Raw genomic sequence first — 12,139 nt, 5'->3', positions numbered from 1 at the left:
AGGTTGTCGTACCAAAAAACGAAAGAAATTCTTTAGTGATATAAAACACTATTTTTGGGAAGATCCACATTTATTTAAAAGTTGTCCCGATGGAATAATACGCTGATGTGTATTCGAGGATGAAGCCAGTCAAATCTTAAACCATTGTCACACAGGACCAACAGGAGGGCATTATGGGCCTCAACTCACAGCAAGAAAAGTTTATGATGCTGGATTCTATTGGCCTACAATTTTCAAAGACGCACACCTTCTTTGCAAATCCTGTGATGCTTGTCAAAGGGGGAGAAAAATAAGTCAACGTGATGAAATGCCACAAAATGTCATTCAAGTATGTGAAGTATTTGACAATTGGGGTATTGACTTTATGGGTCCATTTCCAAAATCTCATAATAATCTCTACATTCTCGTTGCCATTGATTATGTATCTAAATGGGCGGATGAAATGTCCCGTTCTTATTGATTAAAAACGTTCCATATTAATTGATTTCGTTGCGAGGTTTTGACCTCTATATGAGACGTTTTTCAAAGACTGCATTCATTTTAAAACAAACCATAACCTTTATTTCATCAATAAAGGTTAAAAAAGCTTTACGTAGATTATCAAATAATGATAATCTAAAATATCCTGTTTACACACGACCATTACATAATGGTTTACAATACAAATATGTTACAACAAAATAAGTTTCTTGAATGCAGTTTTTACACAAAATCATACAAGCATGGACTCCAAATCTCGTCCTTATTTAAGTATACGACAGCGGAAGCTCTTAATAATCACCTGAGAATAAACATGCTTAAAACGTCAACAAAAATGTTGGTGAGTTATAGGTTTAACCTATATATATCAAATCATAATAATAGACCACAAGATTTCATATTTCAATACACATCCCATACATAGAGATAAAAATCATTCATATGGTGAATACCTGGTAACCGACATTAACAAGATGCATATATAAGAATATCCCCATCATTCCGGGACACCCTTCGGATATGATATAAATTTCGAAGTACTAAAGCATCCGGTACTTTGGATGGGGTTTGTTAGGCCCAATAGATCTATCTTTAGGATTCGCGTCAATTAGGGTGTCTGTTCCCTAATTCTTAGATTACCAGACTTAATAAAAAGGGGCATATTCGATTTCGATAATTCAACCATAGAATGTAGTTTCACGTACTTGTGTCTATTTTGTAAATCATTTATAAAACCTGCATGTATTCTCATCCTAAAAATATTAGATTTTAAAAGTGGGACTATAACTCACTTTCACAGATTTTTACTTCGTCGGGAAGTAAGACTTGGCCACTGGTTGATTCACGAACCTATAACAATATATACATATATATCAAAGTATGTTCAAAATATATTTACAACACTTTTAATATATTTTGATGTTTTAAGTTTCTTAAGTCAGCTGTCCTCGTTAGTAACCTACAACTAGTTGTCCACAGTTAGATGTACAGAAATAAATCGATAAATATTATCTTGAATCAATCCACGACCCAGTGTATATGTATCTCAGTATTGATCACAACTCAAACTATATATATTTTGGAATCAACCTCAACCCTGTATAGCTAACTCCAACATTCACATATAGAGTGTCTATGGTTGTTCCGAAATATATATAGATGTGTCGACATGATAGATCGAAACATTGTATACGTGTCTATGGTATCTCAAGATTACATAATATACAATACAAGTTGATTAAGTTATGGTTGGAATAGATTTGTTACCAATTTTCACGTAGCTAAAATGATAAAAATTATCCAATCTTGTTTTACCCATAACTTCTTCATTTTAAATCCGTTTTGAGTGAATCAAATTGCTATGGTTTTATATTGAACTCTATTTTATGAATCTAAACAGAAAAAGTATAGGTTTATAGTCGGAAAAATAAGTTACAAGTTGTTTTTGTAAAGGTAGTCATTTCAGTCGAAAGAACGACGTCTAGATGACCATTTTAGAAAACATACTTCCACTTTGAGTTTAACCATAATTTTTGGATATAGTTTCATGTTCATAATAAAAATCATTTTCTCAGAATAACAACTTTTAAATCAAAGTTTATCATAGTTTTTAATTAACTAACCCAAAACAGCCCGCGGTGTTACTACGACGGCGTAAATCCGGTTTTACGGTGTTTTTCGTGTTTCCAGGTTTTAAATCATTAAGTTAGCATATCATATAGATATAGAACATGTGTTTAGTTGATTTTAAAAGTCAAGTTAGAAGGATTAACTTTTGTTTGCGAACAAGTTTAGAATTAACTAAACTATGTTATAGTGATTACAAGTTTAAACCTTCGAATAAGATAGCTTTATACGTATGAATCGAATGATGTTATGAACATCATTACTACCTTAATTTCCTTGGATAAACCTACTGGAAAAGAGAAAAATGGATCTAGCTTCAACGGATCCTTGGATGGCTCGAAGTTCTTGAAGCAGAATCATGACACGAAAACATATTCAAGTAAGATCATCACTTGAAATAAGATTGTTATAGTTATAGAAATTGAACCAAAGTTTGAATATGATTATTACCTTGTATTATAATGATAACCTACTGTAAGAAACAAAGATTTCTTGAGGTTGGATGATCACCTTACAAGATTGGAAGTGAGCTAGCAAACTTGAAAGTATTCTTGATTTTATGTAACTAGAACTTGTAGAATATATGAAGAACACTTAGAACTTGAAGATAGAACTTGAGAGAGATCAATTAGATGAAGAAAATTGAAGAATGAAAGTGTTTTTAGGTGTTTTTGATCATTGGTGTATGGATTAGATATAAAGGATATGTAATTTTGTTTTCATGTAAATAAGTCATGAATGATTACTCATATTTTTGTAATTTTATGAGATATTTCATGCTAGTTGCCAAATGATGGTTCCCACATGTGCTAGGTGACTCACATGGGCTGCTAAGAGCTGATCATTGGAGTGTATATACCAATAGTACATACATCTAAAAGCTGTGTATTGTACGAGTACGAATACGGGTGCATACGAGTAGAATTGTTGATGAAACTGAATGAGGATGTAATTGTAAGCATTTTTGTTAAGTAGAAGTATTTTGATAAGTGTATTGAAGTCTTTCAAAAGTGTATAAATACATATTAAAACACTACATGTATATACATTTTAACTGAGTCGTTAAGTCATCGTTAGTCGTTACATGTAAGTGTTGTTTTTAAACCTTTAGGTTAACGGTCTTGTTAAATGTTGTTAACCCAATGTTTATAATATCAAATGAGATTTTAAATTATTATATTATCATGATATTATCATGTATGAATATCTCTTAATATGATATATATACATTAAATGTCTTTACAACGATAATCGTTACATATATGTCTCGTTTAAAAATCATTAAGTTAGTAGTCTTGTTTTTACATATGTAGTTCATTGTTAATATACTTAATGATATGTTTACTTATCATAGTATCATGTTAACTATATATATATCCATATATATGTCATCATATAGTTTTTACAAGTTTTAACGTTCGTGAATCACCGGTCAACTTGGGTGGTCAATTGTCTATATGAAACATATTTCAATTAATCAAGTCTTAACAAGTTTGATTGCTTAACATGTTGGAAACATTTAATCATGTAAATATCAATATCAATTAATATATATAAACATGAAAAAGTTCGGGTCACTACAGTACCTACCCGTTAAATAAATTTCGTCCCGAAATTTTAAGCTGTTGAAGGTGTTGACGAATCTTCTGGAAATAGATGCGGGTATTTCTTCTTCATCTGATCTTCACGCTCCCAGGTGAACTCAGGTCCTCTACGAGCATTCCATCGAACCTTAACAATTGGTATCTTGTTTTGCTTAAGTCTTTTAACCTCACGATCCATTATTTCGACGGGTTCTTCGATGAATTGAAGTTTTTCGTTGATTTGGATTTCATCTAACGGAATAGTGAGATCTTCTTTAGCAAAACATTTCTTCAAATTCTAGACGTGGAAAGTGTTATGTACAGCTGCTAGTTGTTGAGGTAACTCAAGTCGGTAAGCTACTGGTCCGACACGATCAATAATCTTGAATGGTCCAATATACCTTGGATTTAATTTTCCTCGTTTACCAAATCAAACAACGCATTTCCAAGGTGCAACTTTAAGCATGACCATCTCTCTAATTTCAAATTCTATATCTTTTCTTTTAATGTCAGCGTAGCTCTTTTGTCGACTTTGGGCGGTTTTCAACCGTTGTTGAATTTGGATGAACTTCTCGGTAGTTTCTTGTATAATCTCCGGACCCGTAATCTGTCTATCCCCCACTTCACTCCAACAAATCAGAGACCTGAACTTTCTACCATAAAGTGCTTCAAACGGCGCCATCTCAATGCTTGAATGGTAGCTGTTGTTGTAGGAAAATTCTGCTAACGGTAGATGTCGATCCCAACTGTTTCCGAAATTAATAACACATGCTCGTAGCATGTCTTCAAGCGTTTGTATCGTCCTTTCGCTCTGTCCATCAGTTTGTGGATGATAGGCAGTACTCATGTCTAGACGAGTTCCTAATACTTGCTGTAATGTCTGCCAGAATCTTGAAATAAATCTGCCATCCCTATCAGAGATAATAGAGATTGGTATTCCATGTCTGGAGACAACTTCCTTCAAATACAGTCGTGCTAACTTCTCCATCTTGTCATCTTCTCTTATTGGCAGGAAGTGTGCTGACTTGGTGAGACGATCAACTATTACCCAAATAGTATCATAACCACTTGCAGTCCTTGGCAATTTAGTGATGAAATCCATGGTAATGTTTTCCCATTTCCATTCCGGGATTTCGGGTTGTTGAAGTAGACCTGATGGTTTCTGATGCTCAGCTTTGACCTTAGAACACGTCAAACATTCTCCTACGTATTTAGCAACATCGGCTTTCATACCCGGCCACCAAAAATGTTTCTTGAGATCCTTGTACATCTTCCCCGTTCCAGGATGTATTGAGTATATGGTTTTATGAGCTTCTCTAAGTACCATTTCTCTCATATCTGCAAATTTTGGTACCCAAATCCTTTCAGCCCTATACCGGGTTCCGTCTTCCCGAATATTAAGATGCTTCTCCGATCCTTTGGGTATTTCATCCTTTAAATTTCCCTCTTTTAAAACTCCTTGTTGCGCCTCCTTTATTTGAGTAGTAAGGTTATTATGAATCATTATATTCATAGATTTTACTCGAATGGGTTCTCTGTCCTTCCTGCTTAAGGCATCGGCTACCACATTTACCTTCCCCGGGTGGTAACGAATCTCAAAGTCGTAATCATTCAACAATTCAATCCACCTACGCTGCCTCATATTCAGTTGTTTCTGATTAAATATGTGTTGAAGACTTTTGTGGTCGGTATATATAATACTTTTGACCCCATATAAGTAGTGCCTCCAACTCTTTAATGCAAAAACAACCGCGCCTAATTCCAAATCATGCGTCGTATAATTTTGTTCGTGAATCTTCAATTGTCTAGACGCATAAGCAATCACCTTCGTTCGTTGCATTAATACACAACCGAGACCTTGCTTTGATGCGTCACAATAAATCACAAAATCATCATTCCCTTCAGGCAATGACAATATAGGTGCCGTAGTTAGCTTTTTCTTCAATAACTGAAACGCTTTCTCTTGTTCATCATTCCATTCAAATTTCTTCCCTTTATGCGTTAATGCAGTCAAGGGTTTTGCTATTCTGGAAAAGTCTTGGATGAACCTTCTGTAGTAACCAGCTAGTCCTAAAAACTGGCGTATGTGTTTCGGAGTTTTTGGGGTTTCTCACTTTTCAACAGTTTCTATCTTTGCCGGATCCACCTTAATACCTTCTTTGTTCACTATGTGACCGAGGAATTGAACTTCTTCCAACCAAAATGCACACTTTGAAAACTTAGCGTATAATTCTTCCTTCCTCAATACTTCTAACACCTTTCTCAAATGTTCACCGTGTTCTTGGTCATTCTTTGAGTAAATAAGTATGTCATCAATGAAAACAATGACAAACTTGTCAAGGTATGGTCCACACACTCGGTTCATAAGGTCCATGAACACAGCTGGTGCATTAGTTAAACCAAACGACATGACCATAAACTCGTAATGACCGTAATGTGTTCTGAAAGCAGTCTTTGGAATATCATCTTCTTTCACCCGCATTTGATGATACCCGGAACGTAAGTCAATCTTTGAATAAACAGACGAGCCTTGTAGTTGATCAAATAAGTCGTCGATTCTCGGTAGTGGGTAGCGGTTCTTGATGGTAAGTTTGTTCAACTCTCGGTAGTCGATACACAACCTGAATGTACCATCTTTCTTCTTGACAAACAAAACAGGAGCTCCCCACGGTGATGTGCTTGGTCGAATGAAACCACGCTCTAAAAGTTCTTGTAATTGGCTTTGCAGTTTTTTCATCTCCCTGGGTGCGAGTCTGTAAGGAGCACGAGCTATTGGTGCAGCTCCTGGTACAAGATCTATTTGAAATTCAACGGATCGATGTGGGGGTAATCCCGGTAATTCTTTCGGAAATACATCAGGAAATTCTTTTGCAATGGGAACATCATTGATGCTCTTTTCTTCAGTTTGTACTTTCTCGACGTGTGCTAGAACAGCATAGCAACCTTTTCTTATTAGTTTTTGTGCCTTCAAATTACTAATAAGATGTAGCTTCGTGTTGCCCTTTTCTCCGTACACCATTAAGGGTTTTCCTTTTTCTCGTATAATGCGAATTGCATTTTTATAACAAACTATCTCTGCTTTCACTTCTTTCAACCAGTCCATACCGATTATCACATCAAAACTCCCTAACTCTACTGGTATCAAATCAATCTTAAATGTTTCGCTAACGAGTTTAATTTCTCGAATCCGACATATATTATCTGCTGAAATTAATTTACCATTTGCTAATTCGAGTAAAAATTTACTATCCAAAGGCGTCAATGGACAACTTAATTTAGCACAAAAATCTCTACTCATATAGCTTCTATCCGCACCCGAATCAAATAAAACGTAAGAAGATTTATTGTCAATAAGAAACGTACCCGTAACAAGCTCCGGGTCTTCCTGTGCCTCTGCCGCATTAATATTGAAAACTCTTCCGCGGCCTTGTCCATTCATGTTCTCCTGGTTCGGGCAATTTCTAATAATGTGGCCCGGTTTTCCACATTTATAACAAACTACATTGGCATAACTTGCTCCGACACTACTTGCTCCGCCATTACTCGTTCCGACACCATTTGTTCCTTTCGTTCTATTAACCCCTGGTCCGTAGACCTCACACTTCGCCGCGCTATGACCATTTCTTTTACACTTGTTGCAAAATTTGGTGCAGAACCCCGAGTGATACTTTTCACACCTTTGGCATAGCTGCTTTTGATTTTTGTTGCTGTTGCGGTTATTATTGTTGTTGGGATGATTGTTGTAGTTGTTGCTGTTGTTGTTGTTGTTGTTGTTGTTGTTGTTTTTGTTGTTGTTGTTGTTGGGACATTTGTTGTAGTTGCGATTGATGTTGCGATTGTTGGGATAATTGTTGCGATTATTGTTGTAATTGCTGTTGTTGCTGTATTGGTGATTCTTATCACCGTTTTCCTCCCACTTTCTTTTGACTTGCTTCACATTGGCCTCTTCAGCAGTCTGTTCTTTAATTCTTTCTTCAATCTGGTTCACTAGTTTGTGAGCCATTCTACATGCCTGTTGTATGGAGGCAGGCTCGTGTGAACTTATATCTTCTTGGATTCTTTCCGGTAATCCTTTCACAAACGCGTCGATCTTCTCTTCCTCATCTTCGAATGCTCCCGGACACAATAGGCACAATTCTGTGAATCGTCTTTCGTACGTGGTAATATCAAATCCATGGGTTCGTAACCCTCTAAGTTCTGTCTTGAGCTTATTGACCTCGGTTCTGGGACGGTACTTCTCGTTCATCAAGTGCTTGAATGCTGACCACGGTAGTGCGTACGCATCGTCTTGTCCCACTTGCTCTAGATAGGTATTCCACCATGTTAACGCAGAACCTGTGAAGGTATGCGTAGCGTACTTCACTTTGTCCTCTTCAGTACACTTACTTATGGCAAACACCGATTCGACCTTCTCGGTCCACCGTTTCAATCCGATCGGTCCTTCGGTTCCATCAAATTCCAAAGGTTTGCAGGCTGTGAATTCTTTGTAGGTGCATCCTACACGATTTCCTGTACTGCTAGATCCAAGGTTATTGTTGGTATGTAGCGCAGCCTGTACTGCGGCTATGTTTGAAGCTAGAAAAGTACGGAATTCCTCTTTATTCATATTCACGGTGTGTCGAGTAGTCGGTGCCATTTCCTTCAAAATAGTCAAATGGAACAAGTTAATCATACAGAATATTAAGAGTAGTTAATAGTATTTCGTAGCATAATATGAACTCATTTATAAAAGCTTTTTCTTCATATTAGCGTTTTATAAGTTTAAATTCGGGTAGTACCTACCCGTTAAGTTCATACTTAGTAGCTAATATACAATTCAACTACTACAATTCTATATGAAAAACTGATTATAATAATATTTCGCGTTCAAACTTTTACACAATATTTTACAAACTTACAATACCGCTTATTTTACATATAGCATGAAATATAGCACACAATAAATTTGATACAAGATGGTTGTGAAGATAATTCTAGCTAGTACACAAGTCGTTCAGCAAAGGCAATAAAGACACGTAATTCATACGTCCAGAAACAAGTCATGCATTCTGGTTTTACTAGGATTACTTCCCATCCTTGGTCTTGTGGAACATAACCGTTATGGCCATTGATAAGACAGCGTGTTGTAACGTCGTCAAAGGGATGAGGGTTACGTAATGTCCAACAGTCCCGTAACAATCTAAAAACCTCATTTCTTACCCCAATTACCGACTCCGTCACTTGTGGAAACGTTTTGTTTAATAGTTGTAGCCCGATGTTCTTGTTCTCACTTTGGTGAGAAGCGAACATTACTAATCCGTAAGCATAACATGCTTCTTTATGTTGCATGTTAGCCGCTTTTTCTAAATCACGAAGTCCAATATTCGGATATATTGAGTCAAAATAATTTCTTAACCCATTGCGTAAAATAGCATTTGGGTTCCCCGCAATATATGCGTCAAAGTAAACACATCGTAACTTATGGATTTCCCAATGTGATATCCCCCATCTTTCGAACGAAAGCCTTTTATAAACCAAGGCATTCTTAGAACGTTCTTCGAATGTCTTACAAACTGATCTCGCCTTAAATAGTTGTGCCGAAGAATTCTGACCGACTCTAGACAAGATTTCATCAATCATGTCTCCGGGTAGGTCTCTTAAAATATTGGGTTGTCTATCCATTTTGTGTTTTTATATTGTAAAATAGACAAGAGTTAGATTCATAAAAAAAATACTTATTAATACAAGCAATTTTTACATATATCATAAAGCATAAGCACACTATATTACATATATTACACCACACGAATACAACTATCTTATTCCGACTCGCTTGTTTCTTCTTCTTCGGTTTTGGTTCGTTTTGCAAAGTTTCTAGGGATATATGATGTTCCCCTAATACGAACCGTCGTTTTCCACATTGGTTTAGAAAAACCTGGTGGTTTAGAGGTTCCCGGGTCATTGTTACAACTTAAGGACTTCGGGGGTTGACGATACATATAAAGTTCATCGGGGTTGGAATTAGATTTCTCTATTTTTATGCCCTTTCCCTGATTATTTTCTTTTGCATTTTTAAATTCAGTTAGGGTAATTTCTATAACATCATCGGAATTCTCGTCGGAATCCGATTCATCGGAGAATTGGTAATCCTCCCAATATTTTGCTTCCTTGGCGGAAACACCATTGACCATAATTAACCTTGGTCGGTTGGTTGAGGATTTTCTTTTACTTAACCGTTTTATTATTTCCCCCACCGGTTCTATTTCTTCATCCGGTTCCGATTCTTCTTCCGGTTCCGATTCTTCTTCCGGTTCCGACTCTTCTTCCGGTTCCTCTTCGGGAACTTGTGAATCAGTCCACGAATCATTCCAATTTATATTTGACTCTTCATTATTATTAGGTGAGTCAATGGGACTTGTTCTAGAGGTAGACATCTATCACATAATATCAAACGCGTTAAGAGATTAATATATCACATAATATTCACATGTTAAAAATATATAGTTTCCAACAAAATTTGTTAAGCAATCATTTTTCAAGTAAACACGGTCGAAGTCCAAACTCACTAATGCATCCTAACAAACTCGATAAGACACACTAATGCAAAATTCTGTTTCTCTAAGACCAACGCTCGGATACCAACTGAAATGTCCCGTTCTTATTGATTAAAAACGTTCCATATTAATTGATTTCGTTGCGAGGTTTTGACCTCTATATGAGACGTTTTTCAAACACTGAATTCATTTTAAAACAAACCATAACCTTTATTTCATCAATAAAGGTTAAAAAAGCTATACGTAGATTATCAAATAATGATAATCTAAAATATCCTGTTTACACACGACCATTACATAATGGTTTACAATACAAATATGTTACAACAAAATAAGTTTCTTGAATGCAGTTTTTACACAAAATCATACAAGCATGGACTCCAAATCTCGTCCTTATTTAAGTATGCGACAGCGGAAGCTCTTAATAATCACCTGAGAATAAACATGCTTAAAACGTCAACAAAAATGTTGGTGAGTTATAGGTTTAACCTATATATATCAAATCATAATAATAGACCACAAGATTTCATATTTCAATACACATCCCATACATAGAGATAAAAATCATTCATATGGTGAATACCTGGTAACCGACATTAACAAGATGCATATATAAGAATATCCCCATCATTCCGGGACACCCTTCGGATATGATATAAATTTCGAAGTACTAAAGCATCCGGTACTTTGGATGGTGTTTGTTAGGCCCAATAGATCTATCTTTAGGATTCGCGTCAATTAGGGTGTCTGTTCCCTAATTCTTAGATTACCAGACTTAATAAAAAGGGGCATATTCGATTTCGATAATTCAACCATAGAATGTAGTTTCACGTACTTGTGTCTATTTTGTAAATCATTTATAAAACCTGCATGTATTCTCATCCCAAAAATATTAGATTTTAAAAGTGGGACTATAACTCACTTTCACAGATTTTTAATTCGTCGGGAAGTAAGACTTGGCCACTGGTTGATTCACGAACCTATAACAATATATACATATATATCAAAGTATGTTCAAAATATATTTACAACACTTTTAATATATTTTGATGTTTTAAGTTTCTTAAGTCAGCTGTCCTCGTTAGTAACCTACAACTAGTTGTCCACAGTTAGATGTACAGAAATAAATCGATAAATATTATCTTGAATCAATCCACGACCCAGTGTATACGTATCTCAGTATTGATCACAACTCAAACTATATATATTTTGGAATCAACCTCAACCCTGTATAGCTAACTCCAACATTCACATATAGAGTGTCTATTGTTGTTCCGAAATATATATAGATGTGTCGACATGATAGGTCGAAACATTGTATACGTGTATATGGTATCTCAAGATTACATAATATACAATACAAGTTGATTAAGTTATGGTTGGAATAGATTTGTTACCAATTTTCACGTAGCTAAAATGAGAAAAATTATCCAATCTTGTTTTACCCATAACTTCTTCATTTTAAATCCGTTTTGAGTGAATCAAATTGCTATGGTTTCATATTGAACTCTATTTTATGAATCTAAACAGAAAAAGTATAGGTTTATAGTCGGAAAAATAAGTTACAAGTCGTTTTTGTAAAGGTAGTCATTTCAGTCGAAAGAACGACGTCTAGATGACCATTTTAGAAAACATACTTCCACTTTGAGTTTAACCATAATTTTTGGATATAGTTTCATGTTCATAATAAAAATCATTTTCTCAGAATAACAACTTTTAAATCAAAATTTATCATAGTTTTTAATTAACTAACCCAAAACAGCCCGCGGTGTTACTACGACGGCGTAAATCCGGTTTTACGGTGTTTTTCGTGTTTCCAGTTTTTAAATCATTAAGTTAGCATATCATATAGATATAGAACATGTGTTTAGTTGATTTTAAAAGTCAAGTTAGAAGGATTAACTTTTGTTTGCGAAC

Source organism: Rutidosis leptorrhynchoides, chromosome 3, assembly GCF_046630445.1.
Source record: "Rutidosis leptorrhynchoides isolate AG116_Rl617_1_P2 chromosome 3, CSIRO_AGI_Rlap_v1, whole genome shotgun sequence".
NCBI classification, from domain to species: domain Eukaryota; kingdom Viridiplantae; phylum Streptophyta; class Magnoliopsida; order Asterales; family Asteraceae; genus Rutidosis; species Rutidosis leptorrhynchoides.
This window is presented reverse-complemented; position numbering follows the sequence as displayed.